Genomic DNA, 26585 nt, shown 5'->3' with positions numbered 1-26585 from the left:
GTTCAAGAGCATATCCAAGCTTACGAGTTCGATATTGATGTCTCAAATAAAGAAATTGAAATTTTGACCAAATTACATGATATCATCTCCAGAGAAGAAGAATTTTGGAAGTAGAGATCTAGAGCCTTATGGCTCAAAAGAGGTGACAAAAACACTAATTTCTTCCATATGATGACTCTTAAGCACATGCCTACCAACAGAATAAACAAAATTCAGATTGGGCAGAGATGGGTTGATAAGCATGATGAGATTTGTTAGGAAGCCATCACTTTTTTCTCCAAACTCCTTTCTGTGGACGATCCCCTTGATCTTTTAGCTCATATTGAAATCTTGCAGCAAATTCCCTCCATTATCTCTAGGGACATGAACTTGGAGCTTACCATAATCCCCTCCCCTGAAGAAGTTCGCAATGTTGTTTTCTCTTTTGAAGGTAACAAGGTCTCGTGACCTAATGGTTTCCCTCTTATTTTCATTCAAAACTTTTGGCATGTTATCTTCTCTGATGTGGTCGCTGCTTCTCAAGAATTTTTTGGATCACGCTCTCTCCTGAAGGAACTGAACGTCGCCTTCCTAGTCCTCATCCCAAAGAAATATGGTGCCTTCTATTTTCAAGATTTTAGACCTATTAGCCTTTTCAATTCTATTTATAAAATATTCGCCAAGATTCTTGTGCTTAGGCTTAAGGTTTTCATCCCCTCCTTAATCTCTAAACATCAAAATGGGTTTGTGCCTGGGGACAGATCCTGGATTCTGCTATTATGGTTCATGAGAACATCCACTCCCTTTATATTAACAAAAAACTATGTTTTATCTTAAAACTTTACCTGCTAAAAGCTTTTGATAGAGTTATTTGGTGCTTCCTCCTCAGAATCCTCAAGGCCTTTGGATTTGGAGATAACTTCATCCAGATTATTGAGAAATGCGTTTCCACCCCAAAACTATCTATGTTGATTAATGGATCTGCCTCTGGTTTTTCTCTGGGTCTAGCGGCATTCAACAAGGGGGTCCTCTATCTCCTTTCCTTTTCATTCTGATGAGTCAATCTCTTAGAAAAATAATTCAGAGCGAGGTCATAAATGGCAATATTATGGACCTTTAGTCATCCTCTCAAGCCTCCACTTGCTAAAAGCTCCATCTTCTTCTTTAACACCCCTGAGAACATTAAAGTTAAGATTGCCTCGATTATTGGTTGTAAAATCAGAACTTTGCTTGATTCCTATTTGGGCCTTCCCCTCTGCCAGGGCCCGGCTCCTAACTCTTTTTGGGAGAATATTATAGAAAAATTATAGAACAAATTGGCTGGATGGAAAGGCGCTTCGCTAAGCCAAGCTGGTAAGCTCCAATTACTCAAAGCCTCGCTTCAAATCCTTCTGGCTTATGTTATGTGTCTATTCAAAATCCCAATTAAAATCACAGATAAATTAGAAAGAATTAAAAAAAAAATTATGGACTGGAACTAGATCCAAAAATAGATGACACCTTGTGTCTTGGAATCATGTTTGCTTGCCCAAACTCATGGGAGGTCTAGATATCCAAAATTTGAGAGACTTCAATAAAGCCCTGATGTCCAAGTAGCTATGGAGATGTCTTAAGGAGACTAATGAATGGACTGATATATTCAAACTTAAGTACCACATTCCTGATATCCAAAACACTCTGGAAACTTATGAGCTCCCCAACATGGTTTCTAATTTCTGGAGCAATTTATTTTGCTCCTCCAAAGTTATCTTGGATGGCTGCAGATGGATGCTAGGTAATGGTACCATAATTAGGTTTTGGGATGACTGGTGGACTGGTGATGACCCCCTATCTGACTCTGTTTGGGCTTTGCCGTACAAATAATTATACCTCACTAAAATTGGCGCCTACGTGGCTGATTACATTAGAAATGGAGAATGGCTGGACCTCTCTTCTATTGATAATGATCTGAGACCTATGCAACCTTGGTTGAATTGCATTCACATCCCCCACTATCAAGGGGAGGATGAAGTGTTTTGGAAATTCTCCTCTTCTGGGAAGTTAAAAGTTGTTGATGCCTATAAGTTCATCTCTACATTCTTCTCCCCCCCTATTGGGCGTGTATTTGGAACAAACTCCTAATTCCTAAAATTAACATTTTTTTCTGGTTGTTTATGTAGGGAAAGATCTCTACCATTGATAATATTTGTAGAAAAGGTATTCCTCTCTCTAATAGATGTCTTCTTTCGATAGAGGCAGAGGAAAATGTTGGCCATCTACTGCTGCATTGCACCTATGCCAAAGATATCTGGAATCACTTCTTTAAAATTTGGAACATTACCTGGGTCTTCCCTGTTTCTACTCAAGGAATTTGGTTTGAATGGAAATGCCCTTCTGATAATTAGGCCTTAGGTATTCTTTGGAATTTATCTTTTCCTCATATTGCCTGGGGCATCTAGAAAGAAAGAAACAATAGAGTTTTCAGGGACTTGGAAACTCCTTTTGTTGTGGTTGTTAGAATTCACAATTCTATCAAAGAGAACTTTCTCCACTCTTACCCCAACAAAAAGAATGACTCCCATTCCTACTCTCTAGGAGGATTGTGATACTATCAATTGGTGGCAAATTGATTGGAGCATTGCCAAACTAGTCCACAAAACCAAGTAGTGCAGAACAAATGTTGTATGGCATCCTCCCCATATGGGCTGGATCAAAATCAATGTGGATGGGGCAGATAAAGGACATTTAGGGTCGACCGGGTGTGGGAGAGTGGCTAGGAATCAGACCTCTCCCCTAGTTTCCGTGGTGGTGCTCCCCTTGGGCACCCAGACTATCCACTACACGGAAGCTACTGCTACCCACAATAGGCTACACATGGCTAAAAGAGAGGGGTTTACTAAAGTGTGACTGGAGTTCGACTCGCTAAACAATGTCAACTACATGAGTGGTTGCACAGATCCTAGCTGGGTGATTGTTAGCCTAGTCAAGGTCAACTGAAATATAATTAATGAATAGATAGATTTCAAAATCTTGCACATATACCTGGAAGGCAATAAGGCAACACATCTACTGGCCAATCTAGTGGTGGGATACCTAGCAACCATCTGGTGTAGTAGTAGGGATGCTTTCTCTAAAAATTTATATGATCTAACATGTAACGATTACTGCATTAATCAATGATCCCTCATCATGACATGATTGAGTTGATATGGAAATGACTCTTTCGGGTTTTCCCTAATCAAAAGTCTAGAAACCTCATCGGCAACTGGATTTCCTATCTCATTGTGTGGTTTTTCTGCTATTGTTCTGATATCCTTTGGGTGTGGCCCATTTTCTGCGACCGGTTGGCGATAGTGAGCCCCTTCTCCTATTATCTAGTAACTAGGAGCATAATGGGATGGGATAAGAATAGACAAGAGCCCTCTACTTGCGAGAAGTCAAATAAGAATAAAGATGTCTGGCAAGAAGTCGTCGATGGTGGTCTCATCTCCTACCTGGATGGATGGAAAAAAGGGAGTCTCAGGGCTTATGTTATTGATTATCAGATTGATGAAACTTTGGCGGTGATGGTCATTGGTCTAGTTATTACTGGAAGAAGATTTTACAGGGATAGAAAAACTGGGGAGGAGGACCTATCGAGTTTCTTTGACAAAGACAAGGTGTGCTCCAGAGTCACCAAGATGGTCGATGGCGGCTATTATAGAAAAGACTGCATGGCCCCATGGGCTAACATGCAATAGTTTGTAATGAGGTATATCACCCTAGATGGCAGGTATGCAAGCATCTTCTCCTACCATTTCACTATCCTAAATCAATCTCATCATGGTAAAATTATCTTTGTTCCCTACTATCTTGCCTCCTCCCTTGAGAGTAGCCTGGAAAAAGCACCTTGAAAACCCTAACAACCCTGTTCTTCATGAGGGACTTATTGTCCTTATCTTCGAACATGGGAAATCCCTTAAAATTGTGCCCCCTCTTGCTAAGATTGGCCTGCAGATGGATGGGCAAGATATCTCGGATTGAAAGATAGACCTGGACAATAGTGGGCTTCCTTTTCATGATCCTGGATACGAACCTATGGATAAAAAGGAAAAGATGGTCACTCTGAAAACACTCAATAGTAAGAATCCCCCAAGATGGGCGACTAGTAAATACAAAACCAACAACAAGCTAATCTCTGTTAGGTCCCAGAGACAACTGCGAGCGCGGGGTGAATTAGTTGTCTAATAAATTCAAACAAAAAACTATTTAACTAGCTTAATGCTTAATACTGATAAACCAGTTAAGTATGCTGGTAGATAGTCTTAACAGTAAATTACTATACCGGTAAAGATTACTGCATGAAACATAAACATAAAGTCATCGACAACACATAACACCAATATTTGTACGTGGAAACCCTGTAAGGGGAAAAACCACGATGGGAAACCTTACCCACAATTAGATGATACTACTGCAGATTGTAAGTGTACGTAAATGGGGTTAGCACATGCAGAAAGGCCAATAGCCTAGAGCTCACTGCTCAATCACAAAATGGGAGTCACACTGACTATAGTTGGATGGTTAAATCCAATAAGAATGTACTGCACAAAATAGCATCTTTATATGCTGGATTCAGTACAAGTGTAATGCTGATATGCTTCTACAAAAACCTAGCTTCACCTTCAAATGATGTCTTCATGTATACCTCTTCTTTATCTCACATATACCTTCACACAATTTTTTTTCACATTCCATATTCGATCTTAAAAATAAGATCTTACATTTATACCATAACCTAAGACCAATTTTAGTAGGTCAGCTCTACAAGATATTACAAAAAAACATTTTACAAACAATATAATATCCAATGCAATAACTGATTGAGCATGTCATCTTAATGCATTTACAATAATAATAAATCATCTCCATAGCGTGCCATGCTGATCTGGAAAAGATAAACCTGCCAGTGTAACCCTGGACCTATTTGCTAGTAAAAGCAAATATGCAAATATGAATATACCAATGATTAATTCTTCAAAACAAAGTGTCCACACGATGTTTTCAACATTACCAAGTGTCTTCCACATCATTCCAAGTGCCAGTGAACATTATATCTTGCCGATGAACCATATACCAGTAACTGTGCAATAGTTACTTGCTTGCCGGTGAATGTTGCTAGATCTCCAAAGTGCTAGTGTTCTAGTAGGTGTTGACATCAATGACAAAACCATACCAAAATACCAACAATCTCCCCCTTTGGCATTTATGGCAACACAAGATGGAAAAACCATCAAAGTGCCAAAATAGAAATGCCAAATACTAAAAACAAACAATCTCTCCTAAACAACAATCTCTCCCCCTGGCAGCAACATGTGTTTATCCAAAGATTTATTTTCAATACCAATCTTTCTATCAATCTTTCCTCAAAGATAATGTGTTTTTCCATAGATATCTCTCCCCCTTTGACATCAAATGCCAAAGTTCATATACAAAATACCAATCAATTCAATATACTAACTACTCCCCCTGAGAAGTAGCTTCCTCATCAAAGACCGGAGTAAAAGATTTGTCTTTCAATTCTGTCAGTTGATGACAATCATCAACTGTCTAAGTTTCTACCGGTGGTGGTATGACTCCAAGCTGATCTCTGAGATATTCAAAAGTCTCCTTAGGCAAAGGTTTTGTGAAAATATCTGCAAGTTGTTCTTTAGTATTCACATAAACCAGTTTTATCTCCTTTTCTTCCACTTTTTCCCTTAGAAAATTTAGTTTGATAGAAACATGTTTTGTTTTAGAGTGTAATACTGGATTCTTAGATATATCAATTGCTGCAGTGTTATCACAATATATAGTAATAGGTTCCTTGCATTTTACCTTTATGTCTTTCAACATTTGCTTAAGCCATAGTACCTATGTACAGTTAGTTGCTGCTGCAACATATTCTGATTCTGTTGTTGATAAAGATGTACAACTCTGTTTCTTACTTAACCAAGAAACTAATCTCTTTCCAAGAAAGAATGCTCCTCCAGTGGTGCTTTTTCTATCATCCACATCTCTTGTCCAATTTGAATTTGTGTATGCACATAGATCAAAATTTTCATCTCTAGGATACCATAATCCAAGATTTGCAGTGCCTTGTAAGTACCAGAAAATCCTTTTTACTGTCAACTCATGATTTTCCCTACGATTACTTTGAAATCTAGCAACAATACATACTGCATTCATAATATCAGGCCTGGTTTGTGTCAAATATAGTAAACCTCCTATCATAGATTTGTATCTAGTTCGATTAATAGGTGTAGATTCATCCCTTTGAGATAATTTGTTATTTGTAGTCATAGGTGTGCTTACCGGTTTAGAGTTCTCCATCCCAAATTTCTTTAGTAATTCTTTCAAGTACTTGGATTGACTCAAAAATATAGCTTTATCAGTCTGTGAAATCTGCAATCCTAAAAAGAATTTTATTTCTCCAATCATAGACATTTCAAATTCTTGCTACATTTTAATTAAAAATTCCTTACATAATCCATCTTCTCCTCCAAAGATTATATCATCAATGAATACTTCTATAATCAAGATGTCATCATTAGTTATTTTGTAATATAAATTGTTGTCTGCATTTCCTTTAGTAAAACTAATCTTTAAAAGATAGTTATCCAACCTTGCATACCAACCTCTTGGGGCTTGTTTCAATCCATACAGAGATTTTCTTAACCTGCAAACCATATCATTGTCATCTGTCAAAGAAAATCCATTAGGTTGTTCAATATAGACTTCCTCTTCAAGATCTCCATTCAAGAATGCACATTTAATATCCATTTGATAAACTTTGTAGTTCTTGTGAGCTGAAAAAGCCAAGAATAATCTGACTGCCTCAATTCTAGCTACCGGTGCAAAGGTTTCATTGTAATCAACTCCTTCTTTCTGAGAATATCCCTTACACACTAATCTTTCTTTATTTCTGACAACCTTACCATCTTCATTAAGTTTGTTTCTAAATACCCATTTGGTTCCAATTACATTTTTATCTTTATGCCGGGGAACTAATGTCCAAGTATTATTTTTCTCAAATTGTCCTAATTCTTCTTCCATAGCTTTAATTCAAAATTTGTCTTCACATGCCTCATTGATAGATAATGGTTCAATTTGAGAAAGAAGACATACCTCTTCATTTGCCAATCTTCCTCTTGTCATAACTCCTTTAAATTTGTTTCCAATTATTTGATCTTCAGAATGATTCAATCTTACATACCGGGGTGTCTTAGTTTGTTGTTGTTCTTCAATTGCTGTGGAATCCTTTGATGGTACCGGGGTAACTGGATCTTCATTCTGTACCGGTGAATTTATTGTAGGTTCATTTATCACAATTTCTATTGCCGGTTCAAAGTCTATATACCTTGAAGTTCCTCTGAATTGTTCATCAATCTTTACATTTGTACTCTCAACAATTTTCTGCAATCTCTTATTAAAACATCTATATGCCTTGTTCTTAGATGAATAACCAAGAAATATTCCTTCATCACTTCTAGGATCAAATTTTCCAATATAGTCATCTCTTCTAATATAACATTTACTTCCAAAAATTCTAAAATACTTAAGAGTAGGAGTACTACCAAACCATAGTTCATGAGGGGTCTTACCGGTTTCATCTTTGATGTGAATTTTGTTGAATGTATAGACAATAGTGCTAACTACTTCTCTCCAATACACATGTGGTAAATTTTCTTTAGATAACATACTTCTTGCTGCATCCAAGATAGTTTTGTTTTTCCTTTCAACAACTCCATTCTGTTGTGGTGTCCGAGGTGCTGATAATTGTCTTATGATTCCATTCACTTCATAGAATGTATTAAAGTCCTTAGATGTGAATTCTCCTCCTTGATCTGATCTTAAACATTTCATTTTCTTACGGATTTCATTTTCAACCATTGCTTTGAACAGTTTGAACTTTCCAAGTGCTTCTGATTTTTCCTTGAGAAAAGTAACCCAACACATTCTAGAATAATCATCAATAATTAGCATGAAATATCTATCACCTTGTAAGCTTTTAGTTCTAGCTAGACCACATAAATTAGTGTGAATTAAATAAAGAGCATTATTGGATTTTTCTAGAATACTTTTGAAACTAGCTCTAACTTGTTTTCCAAATTGACATTCCTTACAAATTGTATTATGAGGTTTCATAATTTTAGGTAGATCTCTAACTGCCTTGGAAGTACTGATTTTTACCATGCAATCAAAGTTTACATGACATAGTCTCTTATGCCATAACCAACTTTCATCTATATGTGCAATCAAGCATGTATTTTCACTGTTATTCAAATGAAAGATATTACCTCTAGTTTGATTACCGGTTCCAATTTCCAAACTAGTTCTATTCATGATTTTGCATTTTCCATTTTTAAATTGTAACTGAAATCTCTTCTCAACTAATTGACCAACACTTAAAAGATTATGCTTTAATCCTTCAACATAGTAGACATTTTTAGTGTTATGCTTACCATCAAGAGATATTGAACCCTTACCTTTGATTGAATAGCCTTTGTCATCTCCAAATCTTACTAAACCTCCATTGTATTCTTGAAAGTTCAAGAATTTACCCTTGTCTCCTGTCATATGATGTAAGCATCCTGAGTCAATGATCCATTCATCCTTTACTTCAACTTTAGCTGCTAGGTTTTGTTCTACCGGTTGAGCACTAGGTGTCAGTTGATCTTCTGTTATAGCAACAAAAACCCATCCATTGTCTGCTGGATCCTAATCAGAATCATCAGTCACACCTTCATCAGCAATGTAACAAGATTTGTCTTTGTTCTTCTTAAATCTGTATCTCAGATATTCAGGATTAGGCTTGTATGTTCTTCTAGCTTCTTCTCTTAGTCTAGCATGTCTATCAGGGCATCTCGAAGCCATATGACCAATCTTATTGCAGTTGAAACATTTAAAGGGTGCTATACCTTCATACTTGCTTCCGACTAGACCTTTTGGCATTTTCCTTGCAAATAGTGCTTCAAGTTCTTCAAGCTCTTCATTTTCCTTCCTAGTTTCTTCAAGTTCTCTTGCATAAAAGGCTTTCCAGTCTGATTTGTCAAATGATGGAGCAGATGATGTTGATGCTTTAAAGGCCAAATTTGTCTTTATAGTAGCAACAGGAACAAATTCCTCAATTTCAAAGGCTAAAAGTTTTCCAATCAATGTATCCCTAGTTACTAATGTATTAGGCATTGTTCTCAACTCATTTATAGTAGTAACCTTCATTTTATATGCTGGTGGCAATCCTCTTAAAATTTTTGAAATAATTTCATCCTCACTTAAGGTTCCTCCACAACATTTAATACCCAAAACAATTTCATTTACTCTTTCTGTAAAAGCAGAAATCCTTTCATCTTCTTCCATTTTCAAATGTTCATACCTGACTCAGAAGCTTTCAAGTTTTGCAATCTTGACTGTGGAATCTCCTTCATTCAATGTTTCCAAATGATCCCAAATAGCTTTAGCAATAGACCTATCTGATAATCCCATGATTTGTTGATATGATAATGTGCTCAGAAGTGCTTCTCTTGCTTTGCAATCATTCTCCTCATCTTTAGCTAAGGTAGTTGGAGAAGTCTAACCAGCTACAACAGCAGTATAACCATTCTTTGTAACTTCCCAGATGTCTTTACCAATGCAATTCAGATGTGTATCCGTCCTGGTCTACCATATCCCATAGTTGGTTCCATCAAGTTTAGGACTGTCCTTCCTGAAATGATTAGTAGACATTGGATCTCCTCAAGTTGTTAAACTTCTGCAAAAGTGGACTGTGCTCTGATACCAAATGTTAGGTCCTGGAGACAACTGAGAGGGGGGGTGAATCAGTTGTCTAATAAATTCAAACCAAAAACCATTTAACCAACTTAATGCTTAATACCAATAAACTAGTTAAGTATGCTGGTAGATAGTGTTAACAGTAAATTGCTATACTGGTAAAGATTAATTCATGAAACATAAATATAAAGTCATCCAAAACACATAACACCAATATTTTTATGTGGAAACCCTGTAAGGGGAAAAACCACGGTGGGAAACCTTACCCACAATCAGATGATACTATTGCAGATAGTAAGTGTACATAAATGGGGTCTGCACATGTAGAAAGGCCAACAGCCTAGAGCTCACTGCTCAATCACAAAATGGGAGTCACACTGACTACAGTTGGATGGTTAAATCCAATAAGAATGTACTACACAAAATAGCATCTTCATATGCTGGATTTAGTACCGGTGTAATGCTGATATGCTTCTACAAAAACCTAGCTTCACCTTCAAGTGATGTCTTCGTGTATACCTCTGCTTAATCTTGCATATACCTTCACACAAATCTTTTTCGCATTCCACATTCGATCTTACAAATAAGATCTTACATTTATACCATAACCTAAGACCAATTTTAGTAGGTCGGCTCTATAAGATATTATAAAAAAAATTTTACAAACAATATAATATCTGATGCAATAACCAATTGAACATGTCATCTTAATGCATTTACAATATTAATAAATCATCTCCATAGCATGCCATGCTGATCTGTAAAAGATAAACCTGGCAGTGTAACCCTGGACCTATTTGCCGGTAAAAGAAAATATGCAAATATGAATATACCAATGATTAATTCTTCAAAACAAAGTGTCCACACGATGTTTTTGACATTACCAAGTGTCTTCCATATCATTCCAAGTGTCGGTGAACATTATATCCTATGGGTGAACCATATACCAGTAACTATGCAATAGTTACTTGCTTGCCAATGAATGTTGTTGGATCTCCAAAGTGATAGTGTTCCAGTAGGTGTTGACATCAATGACAAAACCATACCAAAATACCAACAATCTCCAAGGCCAAACCCCTCACCAAAAAGAAAAAGATGGTGGCAAAGGATCACAACCTGAATATTATGGACCAAGGGATTAAACTGGACATCCCTATCAATGTCCAGAAAGATAATTAGGGGATGGATGGTAGTCTGATCAATATTGTCATGGAAGCCACCAGAAGCCAGGAGTACTACTGGAAATGGGTTGAGCATGAAATTGACACCCTCAAAATGGGGGTCAAAGAAAAACTCATGATCATGAATCAAAAACTCTCTTAGAATGTTGAGGTAATGAAATGTAACCATGAACAAAGGATTGGTGAGGTGGAACGATCCATGGGTGAGATTAAGAAAAATCTCAAGAACCTAGTTGACATTAGTAAGGAAGTCATGAACAATAGAATTGAGGGTCTTGAAAAGATTAATGACATGGTTGCTACCTATAGATCCTTCCATAGTGACCCGGTGAAAGATCTTGGAGGAGATGATGTGGCTGCTAGAGACAACATAACCAGTGGACCCAATTCCTGAACCTGGAGCAGAATCAAGAACAAGGGTACTTGCAGATTCATCTTGGAGGAGCTTGAGGAAATCAATAGGATTTCCATCCAAAAGAACAAAGATCTAGTGCTCTCGCTTAAGTGAGAGCTTTTTTTCCTTTGGCTTGTTTGTTTGTGTTTCTTTTGTTTTTGTTTCTATTCGGGGTTGCTCCCTTGTTTTGTTGTTGTTTCTTGTTGGTTTGGCAGTTGGCTGGCTGTTGTAAAAGTTTAGGTTTTGGGTCCTTGTAAAACCCATGTATCGTTATCAAAAATAATTAATAATTCAATGAGCATGACAACAAGCAAGACAACTAATTATAAAAATATAACATAGACACATAGACATGTGTCATAAACAAACAAGTAATCTCATCAAACAAGTGTATAAGAAACATGTACAAGTGTTAGATACATAAGAAACATGTACAAGTGTTCGATATGTATATAATCTCATCAAACACATGTCAGATACATATATGTTAAAAAAATTACATGCATTGTACATATAATCTCATCAAATAATGATAATACATAAACTAAGTCGATCGACCCTCCACTAATCCATGTCTTGAATGTTGTCCTTGAAAAAGAATGTACACGCAAGAACATGTATATATAAGAACATGCAAATATTATCTAACTATAAGTATGCAAATCTTACTACAACATAAGTACATGCAAATATTACCTGGTCTAATCCATCATCTGCACCACCAGAGTGTGCATGGGCCACAAGTATCCAGGATGAAGAACTCAAACGTGGTCTAGGAACCTAGATCATATATAATTTTAAATTAAAATTGTGTTTACTAATGATTTTGAAGTTTAAATCCACTATTTAAAATCAACTAAATACTATGACCTTACAAAAAGAAAAAAAATGTGTACCTGACTATGACCATGTGAAGGAGCAGAAGGAGGCTACAAATATACTAATGTCGCCATAGTAATAGGACACTATATATAATTCAAAATTCAAATTGTGTTAATAATTTTCAAGTTGAAATTCACTATTTAAAATTAAATAAATAATATGACCTTACAGAAAAAACAATGTGTACCTCACGAGAATCCAAGGCTCTCCCAATCCTGCTAACCTCAAATGAATGGAACGACACATGGTCAATGTCTATATACAATGATTTATCCCCTAAAATGTCAATAAGTAGAATGGTATAGTGACCATGAGCTCAAGTAGCAGATATAAAAGTAATAAGCGGTAGGAGTGTAAGTCATGGTGGCTCAGGTGTCGGATTGCCTGGTGTAGGCTGAGGAGGAGGTGTGGGAACAACTAATGTATGTGGTGGATGGGTTATAGGATGCACCGTAATTCTCACCTCTCTCCCCATATCATCATGACATTATCTACCACCATGGCTCCTAGATCCACCTCCATGTACATGTTGTCTCACCCATGTTGGTACATCCTCGAGTGGGATCTCAATAATCAAAGAAAGAAGTGTATATGAATCCAATAAATCACTAAATAACAATGTACTCATCCACTGCAAAGGATCAACCTCTCTCTGTCGTGCAACATCAAGTAGAGATGGTATATCTACACGAGTGTAAGGATCAACGCCACTACTAGATGTCGCATATGTAGCCTATGGAATGGTATCTTGCGATCGCAACAAATATCTCCCAACATGATCAGATGTCATCTAGTCAACCTGAGTGGCAATCTATGCAATGCTAGAATAGATATGTTGCCTGACATTATCAGTTGTTGCATCTAATTCTTGTGATAACTCCAATCATTTTGGTAGAACCAAAAGGTTTGGACCAACTAATACATGTTTATTAATGAGAAGTAGTACATCAAGTTATCTAAATTTATCAATGAGCCTCCCTCTCCCCTACCCAACATTCACTGGTATAGATGTATAATCAATGTCTAAGCCCATATGAAACTCTGCAAACAATTATTTGCAAAAATAAAGTGGCAACTTATCCTTTTGTGGCCACATATGATGAGTTGCCAACTATCTATGAAATATAAATGGTGCCACAACTAGATCGGTGCATCTGGCGACTAAATATCCTCTAATCTTATGTTGTCTTAGACTTTGATAATGGGGGAACATAGTATGGACCTGTGTAGAAGATACATCCCTGCTCACGCCTTCTCATTTCACCGTAAGGATTATATGTCTGAATAGTGTCAATCATATGCAGTAAATCATCCCTAATAATATTTTCACTTTCCTTGTTAGGTTGGGTTGTGGAAAAATCTAATTTGGACGCAAGATGTTCTAGTGCATGCTAGAGGGCCTAAATGGTTTCGGAAAAAAGTTGAGCCCTGACATCACTATCACTAGAACGCATTCAACTAGACTGTCTAGATGTCTCGTTAGTGCCCTCGCGATGTACTCTACCATTTGATGCCTGATCGGCCATGTCAAAAATATCTGTATGTACATAATTATAAAAGTAAATAATTTTAAAAATATTTATTCAAAACTATTTTAAACAATTTAAACTAATTTTGAATACTATATTAAATTAATTCAAACATATTTAAAAATGATATACAATTGTAATTTAAAGTACAATTGGAAGTAATTGAAACATTTGATACAAATTACTTTAAAGAAACATTAAAATAAAATAAATGTGTACATACACATACACATACACATACACATACACATACACATACACATACACCTACACATACACATACACATAAACATACACATACACATACATATACACATAGACATACTATTAGGTCCTGGAGACAACTGAGAGGGGGGGGGGGGGGTGAATTAGTTGTCAGATAAATTCAAACCAAAAACAACTTAACCAACTTATTGCTTAATACCGGTAAACCAGTCTTTTATACCGGTGGACAGTTTTATTAGTTAAGTGCAATATCAGTAAAGATTAATGCATGAAACAAAAATACAAAGTCATCCATAACACATAACACCAATATTTGTATGTGGAAACCCTGTAAGGGGAAAACCACGATGGGAAAACTTACCCACAATCAGATGATACTACTGCAAATAGTAAGTGTATACAAATGGGGTCTGCACATGCAGAAAGGCCAAGCACCTAGAGCTCAATGCTCAAACACAAAATAGGAGTCACACTGACTACAATTGGATGGTCAAATCCAATAAGAATGTACTTCTTAAATTAGCATCTTCTACGCTGGTTTTAGTACTGGTGTAGTTTTGATTGTCTTCACAAATAACCTCCTTCAACCTTCAAATGAAGTCTGCATGTATAGCTCTTCTTATTCTTGCATATACCTTCACACAATCCTTTTTTGCATTTGAATACTAATCTTACAAATAAGATCTTACATTTATATCATAACATAGGACCAATTTTAGTAGGTCAGCTCTAAAGGATATTACAATAAAATCAATTTACAAATAAATTAATGCCTGATGCAATAATGGATTCAACATGTTGGCTTAATGCATTTACAACAATAATAAAACATCTCCATAGCATGCCATGTTGATCTGGAAAAGATAAGCCTGTCAGTGTATAACCTGGACCTATTTGCTGGTAACAACAAATATGCTAATACGAATATGCCAATAAACAAATCTTCAAGACAAAGTGTCCAAATGATGTCTTTGACATAACCAAGTGTTTTCCATGTCATTCCAAGTGCCGGTGATCATTATATCATGCCGGTGTACCAAATACCGGTGACTATGCATGAGTTATTTGCTTGCCGGTGAATGTTGCTGATTCTCCAAAGTGCCAGAGTTGATACAAATACATGTACACACACACATACACCCACATACATGCTTACACATACATGCATGCATATATGTATACATACACATACACACATATGTGAACATACACACATACACGTATATGTAAATACATACACACATGCGTACATGTATGCATGTATGCATGTATGTAGATATGTGTGTATGTGTGTGTACATGTGCATGTATGTGTGTATGTGTATGGATACAATGCATGCATGTGTATGTGTATGTGTTTATGTGTGCATGTGGGTGTATGTGTGTGTGTATGTATGTATGTTTTTATGCATATTTATGTGTGTTTATGTGTGGATGTGTGTATGTATGTATGTAAGTGTATGTATGTATGTATGTGTGTGTGTATGTGTACGTACATGGATGTGTGTGCACATGTGTGTATGAATGTATGTATGTTTTTATATATGCATGTCAATGTATGTATGTATGTATATAACATGTATGTATGTATGTATGTATGTATGTATGTATGTATGTATGTATGTATGTGTGTATGTATGTTTATGTCTGTGTGTGTGTATATATATGTATGTGTGTATATGTGTATGTATGTGTTTGTATATACACACATAAACACAGATAAATACATAAACACATACATACACTCACATACACACATATACTCATACACACATACACATCACATACACATCACATACACATGCATGCATACATACATACACACACATATACACACATGCATACATATACACATATGTACATACATTCAGACAAACATACCCGAACATACCCATGCACACACAAGTACAACTATGTATGCATGTGTATGTGTATATGTGTGTATGTGCACATGTGTCTTTGTATGGGTATGGGTGTGGATGTAGGTGTATGTGTCTATGTCTTTGTATGAGTACGAGGATTTATTTTTTATATGTAGTGTATTAATTATAATTTTTTATGGTTTATAGCTAATGGTAATGAGAAAATGATTTTTTTTAATTGTTTAATAGGTATACATGCATAATTTTTTAATAGTTTCATAGTGTCAGTTTTCACATTTTTCTAGGTATAATTATAGCAATAAATATATTAATTTTTTTAATTTCAAATACAAAACCAAAAAAAAAGAAAAAAAAATGAACCTTCTTGGAAAAATGGGCATTAGAAATAAGCTCCTTGTGAGTCCGGCCAAACTCCCACAACTCCTTAGGGTGCAAATGGGGGTCACTGAGGAAAATATCAGTTTATATAACCGATAGTTTGGTCGAGCTCCCGACAACATTTCAGGGCCACATGACCTGGGTGTAGTCTGTCCGAACTGAGTCCAACCGAACTACCCATAGTTTTCTTAAAGTGTGAGATAGGTTCATGCATTTACCCCCTACTCTTTGGACTCTATAATGCACTTTCTACTTTTCAACAAGCTATCCATGCCATTTTACTAGACTCAACAACATGTGTGGAAGTGTACATGGATGATTTCACTATCTATGGGAAAGCTTATGAAGAGGCATTGAGTTGTCTAAACCAAATATTAAAGATATGTAAAGACCAGAAATTATCCTTGAATCATTAAAATATTTTATTAATGATGATGGAGGGCATTGTCTTGGGTCATCACATCTCTCAAGGAGTCACGATAGACTCTATAAAGGTAGAAGTTATTCAATCAATCCCAATACCCTAGAATAAAACTAATATAAGGATTTTTTTGGGTCATGCAGGTTATTATAGGAGATTGTTTTAAGAAAGATACAAAATTCACTTGGACAAAAGACTATCAAGACTCTTTTGAAGCCATTAAACAAGCCTTGATAATTTCTATTGTTATAAATGTACCAATGTGGCAACAACCATTTCATATTCACGTTGATGCATCCAATCGAACAATTGAAATGGTCCTTGGTCAAAAGGATGAGTCTAGAGCAATGCATGAAATCTACTAGATCAATAAGAATCTCAATCCAGCTAAAATGAACTACACCACAATTGAAAAATAATTATTGGCAATTGTTTATGCAATTAATAAATTTAGGCATTACATTATATTGGTTACAATTTTTTTGTCAATACAGACCATGCAACTATCAGGTATCTAATGAACAAGTTTGTAATAGGAGAACATATTATTAAATGGTTACAAATACTTAAAAAATTTGGCATAGCCATTATTGGTAAACTAGGAAAAGATAATGTCATAGCTGATTTTCTATCAAGAATGATTCTATAAGGTAACGATGAACCAATCAAAGATACATTTCTAGATGAGTATTTGTTTCCCATTTGTATCCAATCAACTTGGTTGATATTTTACATTATTTGGGGATGGGGAAGTGTCCTTCTCAATTTATCTCAAAACAAGAAAAGAAACTAATTTGTAAGAGTTGTAGGTTTAAATGGATTAATGACATGTTGTTTAAAATTTGTCTTGGACATATTAGAAAGAACATTGAGATATAAGTGAAAAGTATATCACTAATATACATATACAATTTAGGATGTGATGAATATACAATACTGCAAGTTGACCTTACTCGATGTATAATGTATTATATAATGTAATGTTTATGTGAATATTCACAAATTATCAATTTCACTTATATCTTCTTGTCTCAAATCTTTTTAACTCAAATTTTCAAGGGACTCAGGCCCATACGCTTCACCTATACCTATTGTTTCCAACATTTTGATTCCAATGTCAAGACTTTTCTAAAGTGATAAAGGAAAGGTCAAATCAAGACATAAAGGAAATGGCAAATCAATACTATCATTTGTGATGGTAAAATACATTAATAAAAGATTATTTAAGACATGGAAAAGAAATAATGGGTAGAAATAGAAATACTACACATGTGTATCACACTTTTATAAAGAAAACAATGAATACACATACAAATTTTCAAATTCAAACACCTAAATGTGACATTGATTATTTAAATTTTAAAATGATGTAAACGAATTTAAAATGTAGTTTATAAGATACAATTAAAAATAGTTGGATTTATCATTTTTTTCTATAATTTTTAAAAACAATGAGTCTATGTGGTCAATTAATAGTTTATAAGATACAATTAAAAATAGTTAATAAGTAGCAATCACACTTTCGTGTGCGATGTTGAAGAGGGGTGGAAAATCAATTAAGAAGAAAGTATATTTTTTACATATATTTTCATAGTCTATGTGGTCAATTAATAGATGACTTTTACGCAACAAAGGTCCTAATAGAGAAGCGATATCTCTCATTCAACTATGCATATGCTTATAGGGGTATGAACATGATTGAAATAAAGCCTTTAAATTAGGAAGATAATCAAGATCAATTACCAATAGGATCATGTTATATTTGCAATAGGGAGTGAAGGAGAGAGAGGGATAGATAAGGATGGAAAGGAGAGATAGAGGGGGGAAGAGAGAGAGGGGGCTTAAGGAGATAGATATAAGGGATGGAAGTAGAGAGGAAGCTAGAGATAAGATGTAGATAGAGATGGAGATGGAGGTGGAGAAGGATATCGCTATGTAGAGAAGGAGGGGGAGAGATAATGAGAGGGGGGACAGCTAGATAGATAGAGATGGAAGGGATAAATATAAATAGAGGGAGAGAGGGGGGAATGATGTGAGAGAGATAGAAAGATCAAGATAGAGATAGGAAGCAACATCGAGAGAGGTAAAGAGATATAGTTGTAGAGAGAGATGGAGAGATACCAAGATAAAGATAGAGAGAGAGATGGAAGAAAAAATATAGAAAGGCAAAGAGATATAGGTGTAGAGATGTAGGAATAGGGAGAGGGTGGGGGATATAGATGTAAAAGAGATGGAGTTATGTCTAGAGATAAAGGGTGAGAGAGGAAGATAGAGGCAGAGATGAAGATAAATGGAGAGATTAACAAGGTCAGAGAGAAGAGGGGTAGAGGAATAGATATAGATAGAGGGTGATATAAAGAGATAAAGAGGGATATGGAAAGAGATTGAGAGATAGGGAGAGTGATAGAGAGATAGGGAGATAGAGAAAGCCACAAATAGAGATAGAGAAAGACAAAGAGAGAGTTGAAGAAAAAGAGATATTGAGAGAGGTAGAGAAATAGAGAGCCCAAGAGGTAGAGGGGGAAAGAGAGACTAATAGTATAAGTGACATGTTTATGATTCCATATTATGCATGGATATCTACCAATGTAGTTGTGATATATGTCATGACCTATTCTAGATCTCTTGTTTTGGTACAAACAAGGAAAAAGTAAGAAAAAGTTGTAGAGATTCACTTTATATATGTCAATTGCATTTGCTTAAAAGTTTATAAGTAATTTTCAACAAATCCATTTTGTGCAGTTTTTCCAATCATAGCAAGCCATGAGATGAAGATAGAAACTAGGTTCTTATTTGAAACTTTTGACCAACTATCTCATGATGTTAGACATCTTGCTAGCCAAACATTTTTTTTTATGGCTCTTTTGTACATTCTCTTGGATTACATGCATGTGTGATTCTTGAGTATATAGGAAAACAAATAAGAGAACTAGTGAAGAACATTAACCCATAAATGTATCCACAAGTGTTTAAGGAATTACAAGATGAAGTGGATAACGAAATATAAGAGATGATCCCTAAAAAGGGAAGAAGATTACTAAGTAAATGAAAGAGATGATCCCTGAAAAGGGAAGAGGGTTATTGTAAGAAGAAGGGGTCCTAATCCTACCTAGATGGGATATTAGCTCAGCCATAGGTTTTGAAAACTTAAGGAACAATTAGAACATGAAAGTTAAATTGAGTGTTAGAGCTGCAGATATGGTCTACACTGGATCAAGATTTCACACTAATAATAAGTCTTGGTATACTTGGGCCTTATATTCACCACGTAAGATGTCTCTCAATATTGAGGATCCAAGTCAAATATATGGATATCTTATTCATAGATTAGAAGACATGAACCTTGTTATGACTGCAGACCTAACACTTAATGCAACAAAATTTATGAAGGCTCATACTAAAAAACTAGTGAAAGAAAAAATATGGTATAAGAGAGAAAATAAGCACTTGAGAGAAGAAAATGTGGTGTTTGCAGATAGATTGTCATCTTATTCAGGGACTACTCCGTTGCCAATAATTGATGCACTGGATCATGAGAAAAGACTAATGAAGGTTACTTCAAAGAGGTCTTATTAGAAACTAGAAGTAATAAAGTTAGTGAAAAGAAAGGAATGGATAGTTCAATAGTGGAAGGCTTTAAAAGCCAATGTTGTCATAGAGTTAATGAATGACATATTTGAAAAACTATTGCTACATGTTGATAGATTTTGGACTATATTTGTTGGAACATAGAAGGTCATTAAAGAGCATGAGAGGTTACAAGGAAGGCTAGAATCAAAAAGAGAGGAAATCACACAAGATCTTGTTCAGGAGAAGTCAGAATATGCAATGAAACAAGCTAATAAATGGATAAAAGTACATAGAAAGTTTAATAAGAAGTTTCAATCAAAGAATTAATTAGATATGATCAAATGAAAGACACTCATTTCCCCTCACTCCTTAAAGATACTGATAGTAGTTTGAAAATTCTAGAAGAGTGGAAAATGGAGATTATCTAGATGTTACCACTAGCCATAAGTATTGTCCTTATTAATAACAAGTTATTGAGAATACAAGTGTTAAATTGAATAAAATGTCTTTACTAGAATTTGGAATGAAGCATGTCAATGGCATCTTTACTATAAATAGAAATCATTGGCAAAGGTTCTAGAATAGACATTCGGATGGGTAGCTTGTATGTAGTCGAATTTTGTTTTAGTAATGGAGCGCAATTTGCAAAAAAAGGTTTATATCTATGATATTGTATCAGCCATTTTGAAAAATTAATGAGAATATGCTTTAGGATTATCTCTAACTTGTGTCATTTTATTCACATGAACTAGTACATAAAAGATGTATTGGTTTGTCTTTGTTCTCTTTGTGTGAATGTGTAATGCATTTCATAAGTTTCTTTCAAGAAGAGAATTTGTCTCTAAGGACATTGTAGTGAACATGAGTATATGTGTTGTGATCCTTGAGTAGAATTGTGGGTGCATATCTAATTAACATTTGTATAATGCATAAGTGTTGGGATTAGATGATTGGATTTAGATCAATTCCAGATATTAAATATATATGCTATTTGACTCCATGTCCCTAGGAATCAAGCACCAATCTATCTTTGTTCCAGATTTTTTTCAGAAACGTCTCAACTATCAAGATCTCTTTTAAATTTATTTTGTAGGATTAGCTTTAGTTTAGGTTTTATTCTCAATTGTTAAGTTGATGATGATAAACCAAGAATGCAACCACATTCTAAGATAATTAATCATTTCCTTGGTATATTTTCATTGGAATATATCTGCTATATATGCAATATTTGCAAATTATTTATGTGGAAACTTTTAATATTGCAAGGTATACTCACTTAGGTTTAGTAGAGCCTAAAGAGTAGGAGATTACTCAATCATCTAATTGAAATCTCATTTGTTGGCCACTAATCCAAGGGTTTGAAGATTGAAATTTGCATTTCGTAGGAAATCCTCAGGCAATCAGATGAAGTAACCAATTAGTTTAGGGTGAGGACTTTCTATGAATTTGTAACCTAGTGATATATAGCTAGCAAAACCATCTTCTATAAGCCTAGAATGAATTCATTTTATGTGGGTTATACCTATATAGTCCTATGATCTGTATAGGGGTTATTGAGGTAGCAAACTATTTTTTGTTCAATGACATTCTTTGGGGCTAAGTCAACAAGTTGGGTTTGATTTTGTTTATAGTGTAATGGTCCATTTTGTTCAAATTTAATATCTATTAAGGTATTACTCTAGGAATACCCTCAGGAATCTAAGTTGAATTCAAAATGTAGGAGATATAACCTACTCTCGTAGAGTTGGCCTCTAACCCTCCATGATCTATTGCTGAGATGATTTCACTTGCAAGAATACAACCCTAGCCTTACGAGTTGATTTTAGTTCTAAGAAGTGGAACAACAATTTTAAGATCCAATAGGATGGACAAAGGTATTAATATTGGGGTCACATTTAAATTTTTACATTGTAATATTTCTTTGTTAAGGATGTTAGCAAGAACAATTATGTTGTAGATTTTGCATGGTCCTATCTATATGGGTAGGGTCATGTCTACTCAAGGGTACTAGAACCCTAATAGTACATTGGAGTCTTGTAAAATACAAATAATGTATCTACAAGTTTTGTGGTATCTTTTATAAGTGCACCAACATCCTATATAAGTCTAGCATCATCATTTATGTTGTCTTGAAAAACTAACAATTTTTTTTTTTTATTCCTATACCAACATGTTTAAAAAGGACAAATTTGGTTCCTAAGGCACATTTGGGGGGATCTATAATAATCAATTCCTTGGGTTTATTCAAGAATAATATATCTCATTATGTTGTAAGTGTCTAAACATACCTATAGGTGCAAGTTTAGGTTGTTCAAAACAATGGTGAATTGTGATGTGTTCTCTTGGAGGATATCTCATATGCTCACATGTGGTCCTAGATTCATGTGTGTGCACACGAGAGAGAGAGAGAGAGAGAGAGAGAGAGAGAGAGAGAGAGAGAGAGAGAGAGAGAGAGAGAGAGAGAGAGAGAGAGAGAGAGAGAGAGAGAGAGAGAGAGAGAGAGAGAGAGGAAAAGTTTGAATTGGGAGATGGTAAGATGTCCAATTGTGTCCATAAGAAAAGTGTGTGTGTGTGTGTGTGTGTGTTTCAGAGAGAGAGAGAGAGAGAGAGAGAGAGAGAGAGAGAGAGAGAGAGAGAGAGAGAGAGATGTAAGTATTTGATGGTAGAAACATTGACGGTGAATGGAAGAAAGCATTTCAAATGTGACAAGATTCATGTTCAAATGGGAGGAGACAAATTGGAGATGATTCACACTCTATGTTCATTAAAAAAAATTTAAAAATATGCTTATTGAGAAAAAATATCATTAAAAAAAATTAGAAGTGTTAAGTATTTATTTTCCATCTTTATAATTACATAAGCTACTTCTAAATTAAAAAGAAATTTCTACAATTATTTTTTTTCTTTCTTATATAAATTTTATAGATTCAACCAAATTATATAAATAATAAGATCCCTATTTTTAAAATGACCAAATACACTTTAGCACAAACTATTTATAAGAAAATAATGATATTGCCTGTTATCATACACACTAATTAAACTCAACCCCTTCCATGTTGATAATATCTTATAATTAATTGCACTATACAATATGCCAATTAGGCTGAATTACTTCGGTATTAATTACTAGTTGGAAGCAAGAATCCATTAGCAAACAACCACACAACTCATGGCTAATAGCCAACATAAATAGTGGATAACACAGTCACTTTTGGCTTCACACCTCCTGTATGCTCTTTTCCAATTGGGTTGAAATGTTTGCATAGGAAGAGGTCTCTACAGCCACTGGAAAAATCACTAGAAGAACTACGGCTAGTCTCTGCCTTCAGCCACTGGAAAAATGGAATCCACTGGAAAAATTTCAGAATCCATTATCAAGAAGCAAAAAGCAAAAGAATGAAAAAGTGTCAGAAATCAAAGTATAGATCATAAAATTTGATCTGAAACATAAAAAAATTACCACAATCAAATCTTAGACAATATAAAGAAAAGATGAACCAAAAATGTATGATTCATAGAAGATTTCCTCCAAAACTGCATCTGAAGAGAATTATAAAGCAAAATCACCGGTATAGCTAACTATACTTTTTTCCATAAAAGAAAAAGTTCAATAAACAAAATAAAAATAAATAAATAGTTGGCAAAAATCTCAATGAGCTATTTAAACAAGTAGATTGACTATCTAGGTAATGAAAAGATGTCTCATACATTCATAAAAATAGCCCGACTAGATGGTACGTTGTCAAATATATCTCCCCCGACATGTGTAACCCCTGAAACAAAAAAATCATCACAAAAGGGATTTTACTACGAAAAAACATTCCAATCAAAATCCTAGCTTAAAAGATGTCATATCTCTTTTCACTATTAATCTAATAAATTATTAACTGCCTATAGGTGTCCCTAGATCTCCAGAAACCATGGGTTTGGGGCCTGAATTCAGTAGTCAACTAATATTCCATTAGAGAACACTCACCTGGAAACTATAAGAATCAGAGTAGACCCAACTCCACCTCCTACATCCACCAACTCCTCCAAATCCTTACAACTCTCATATGTCTCTAGAATCCTCCCCATCATAAGTGTAGAGTGCTCATCCATAGCCCTATTAAAAACCCTATTGAATCTCTAGTCTTTGTCAGGGTACTCAAATGCATTCACTCCATGTGCCTTGGTGAATGGTTGGCTCCCTTAAACAACAACATCCTTAAGAGAATGCCAAGTTTCTATGAACACCTTGTCCTAGTTCATCAAGGTCAGTGGTGCTAAGGACACGCCATCCTTGTTCTGCACATGGTATTTGCAAATAGGAGTTAGACCATAGATCCTCTCAGGATTTCTACTCTTGTGGTTATAGAACAACTAAGGAGGGAATGACTTACTAGAACTCTGAGAATCTTATCTAGAGTAATTGTTGCATCTGGGTTTGTTTTTTCTTGGTCGATAAAAGGCAAAGCGACAATAATATATTGATTTTAAAGAGAATTTACATCAAGAAACCACAAATTTCTAAAATGGCCCAGTAGGGCCTAAGCACAGTGAAAAGAAACCTATGTCCATGAGTATGCACAGAAAGAGAAAACCACATCCAAAACCCTAAAATTCTTTGAACTCGGAGTGGAATTTGAGTGCTGATTACAATTCATTTATCCTTTTTATAAAATCTATTAAAGGTTTTTTAAAATTTATAAGTCTAATGCTACATTAAAGTTTGTTTGTAAGTTTAAAATTAACAGAGAAATAAAAAAGAGCCAACTATGTGCTATGTAGCGGCCTAAAAAAAGATCAGACCAACTGAAAACCTATCTGTTTAATTCTCTCTTTGAGGCATGGGCAGAGGCATTGGGGCACGACCTCTTCCAAGACCCCTTTGTGGAGGATGATCGTTTCCTTGAACAGAAGCACGACTGGTACCTCGACCACCACCTTGCCTACTCTGCTCTGTTTGGGGACCCTCTGCTTCTATTTTAGGAGCCAGAACACCATTGAGTCTAGCAAAGTTTAAGAATTATTCTTCCCTGCCCATGTCTTCTGCATTGTCCCCCAAAAACCTCCATTTTAAAAATGTAAGGGACATGGAAACAAATCATTTGTACTTTTGTAAATCATTTCCCGTCAGGTCTAGAAGAGAAGGATAGAATTTAATCATCTCTCTTGGGACATTGAAGAGAATTCTCTCACTTGTACATGGAGCGCCAGAATCATGTCGCAGTTTGTTTAGGACTTCTTGAAATTCAAGCAAGATGTCACCTAGGAAGAGTCATTTGGTGACCTTCCATACTTCCTGTTTATCAAGCTTGATTTCCATCAAGGAGGCAAAAAATCAGGATGAAATGTTTGTATTGTCTCGAGGGTATTCATCTTTGTTGATATGCCCACTATGAAGAATGAGCATAATGGCCAAGATGACTATTGGCTAAGGAACTAAGACGACCCTCTTCAATCTCAGGTCTGTGATTTGTCTAAAAGAAACTTGGTGGGTTGAGGTAGAGAGAGAGATGAGGGTATCCGCTCCAAAGCATGAGATTGGTGTTGGTAACACACTCATTATAAACCCAAATGACTCCTCCCTAGACATTGCTTAGAAACCTATAGTAGCTTTAGCTTTTCTGAAGAAGGTTGCAGAGAGAATCAGGTGGATAGTCTTCCAGAGGAAGTCAAATAAAAGCTTAGAAATATTGTCTTCAAAATGCACTTAATAGAAAATGCCTTGCAATGAATTAGCCTGCAAAGGTGGCAAAGGATATCTATCTAGCATCATGCCAAATCTTGAGACTAAAAAATTATGCACTTTCCAATGGATAGCACATGCCTTGTACTTGCAATGATGGCGGACCACAAGCTATCTTTTCAAGATGAATGTGGGAAAAATCACTTTTAGAAAGGCCAAAATAAGATGACGTCTTAGTTGACGTGACAATTTCATTTTTTATAAGCTAGTGGAAAAGTTTGAATTTGAAAAGATAGCCATTTAGACCAAGCTGGTGGAAATGTTTTATGTCTAATGTATGAAAATAAGAATCCACTATTGAGCAATGTTGATATACTATCTGTTGTTGTAACCATGATTAATGATGTCCTTCTCCCACCAATGTAAAGAAAGGCCTTTTGCTACAGTTTTTGAGAGAGGTTTTGCTTCTGTGTTAGCCTCTTTGTAGACATGTTTAGCTTTATATTACTCTAATTTGACAAAATATTAGTTATGTTGTCCAAAATCGCCTGTAGCTGCCAGTTTAGGGTTCTTCTCGATTTAATTGCATTGATTGCTATCTTTGAGTCTCCCTCTACTGTGAGGTTTCTTATCCCATGTTTGTGGCAATCAAGTAAGCCTAGGAGCAAAGCTTTGTATTCTATTCTATTGTTAGTATCTAGT

At 35.3% G+C, this 26585-nt stretch overlaps 1 pseudogene; it reads right to left on the bottom strand.

The window, feature by feature from the left end:
- The window catches only part of LOC131027764 (caffeic acid 3-O-methyltransferase-like), a 55771-nt pseudogene that overhangs the window by 28313 nt on the left and 873 nt on the right, over nt 1–26585 (bottom strand).

This window comes from Cryptomeria japonica, chromosome 11 (assembly GCF_030272615.1).
Source record: "Cryptomeria japonica chromosome 11, Sugi_1.0, whole genome shotgun sequence".
Lineage (NCBI taxonomy): Eukaryota > Viridiplantae > Streptophyta > Pinopsida > Cupressales > Cupressaceae > Cryptomeria > Cryptomeria japonica.
Note: the sequence above shows the minus strand (reverse complement) of the source record. Positions and strands in the feature narration are given on the sequence as shown.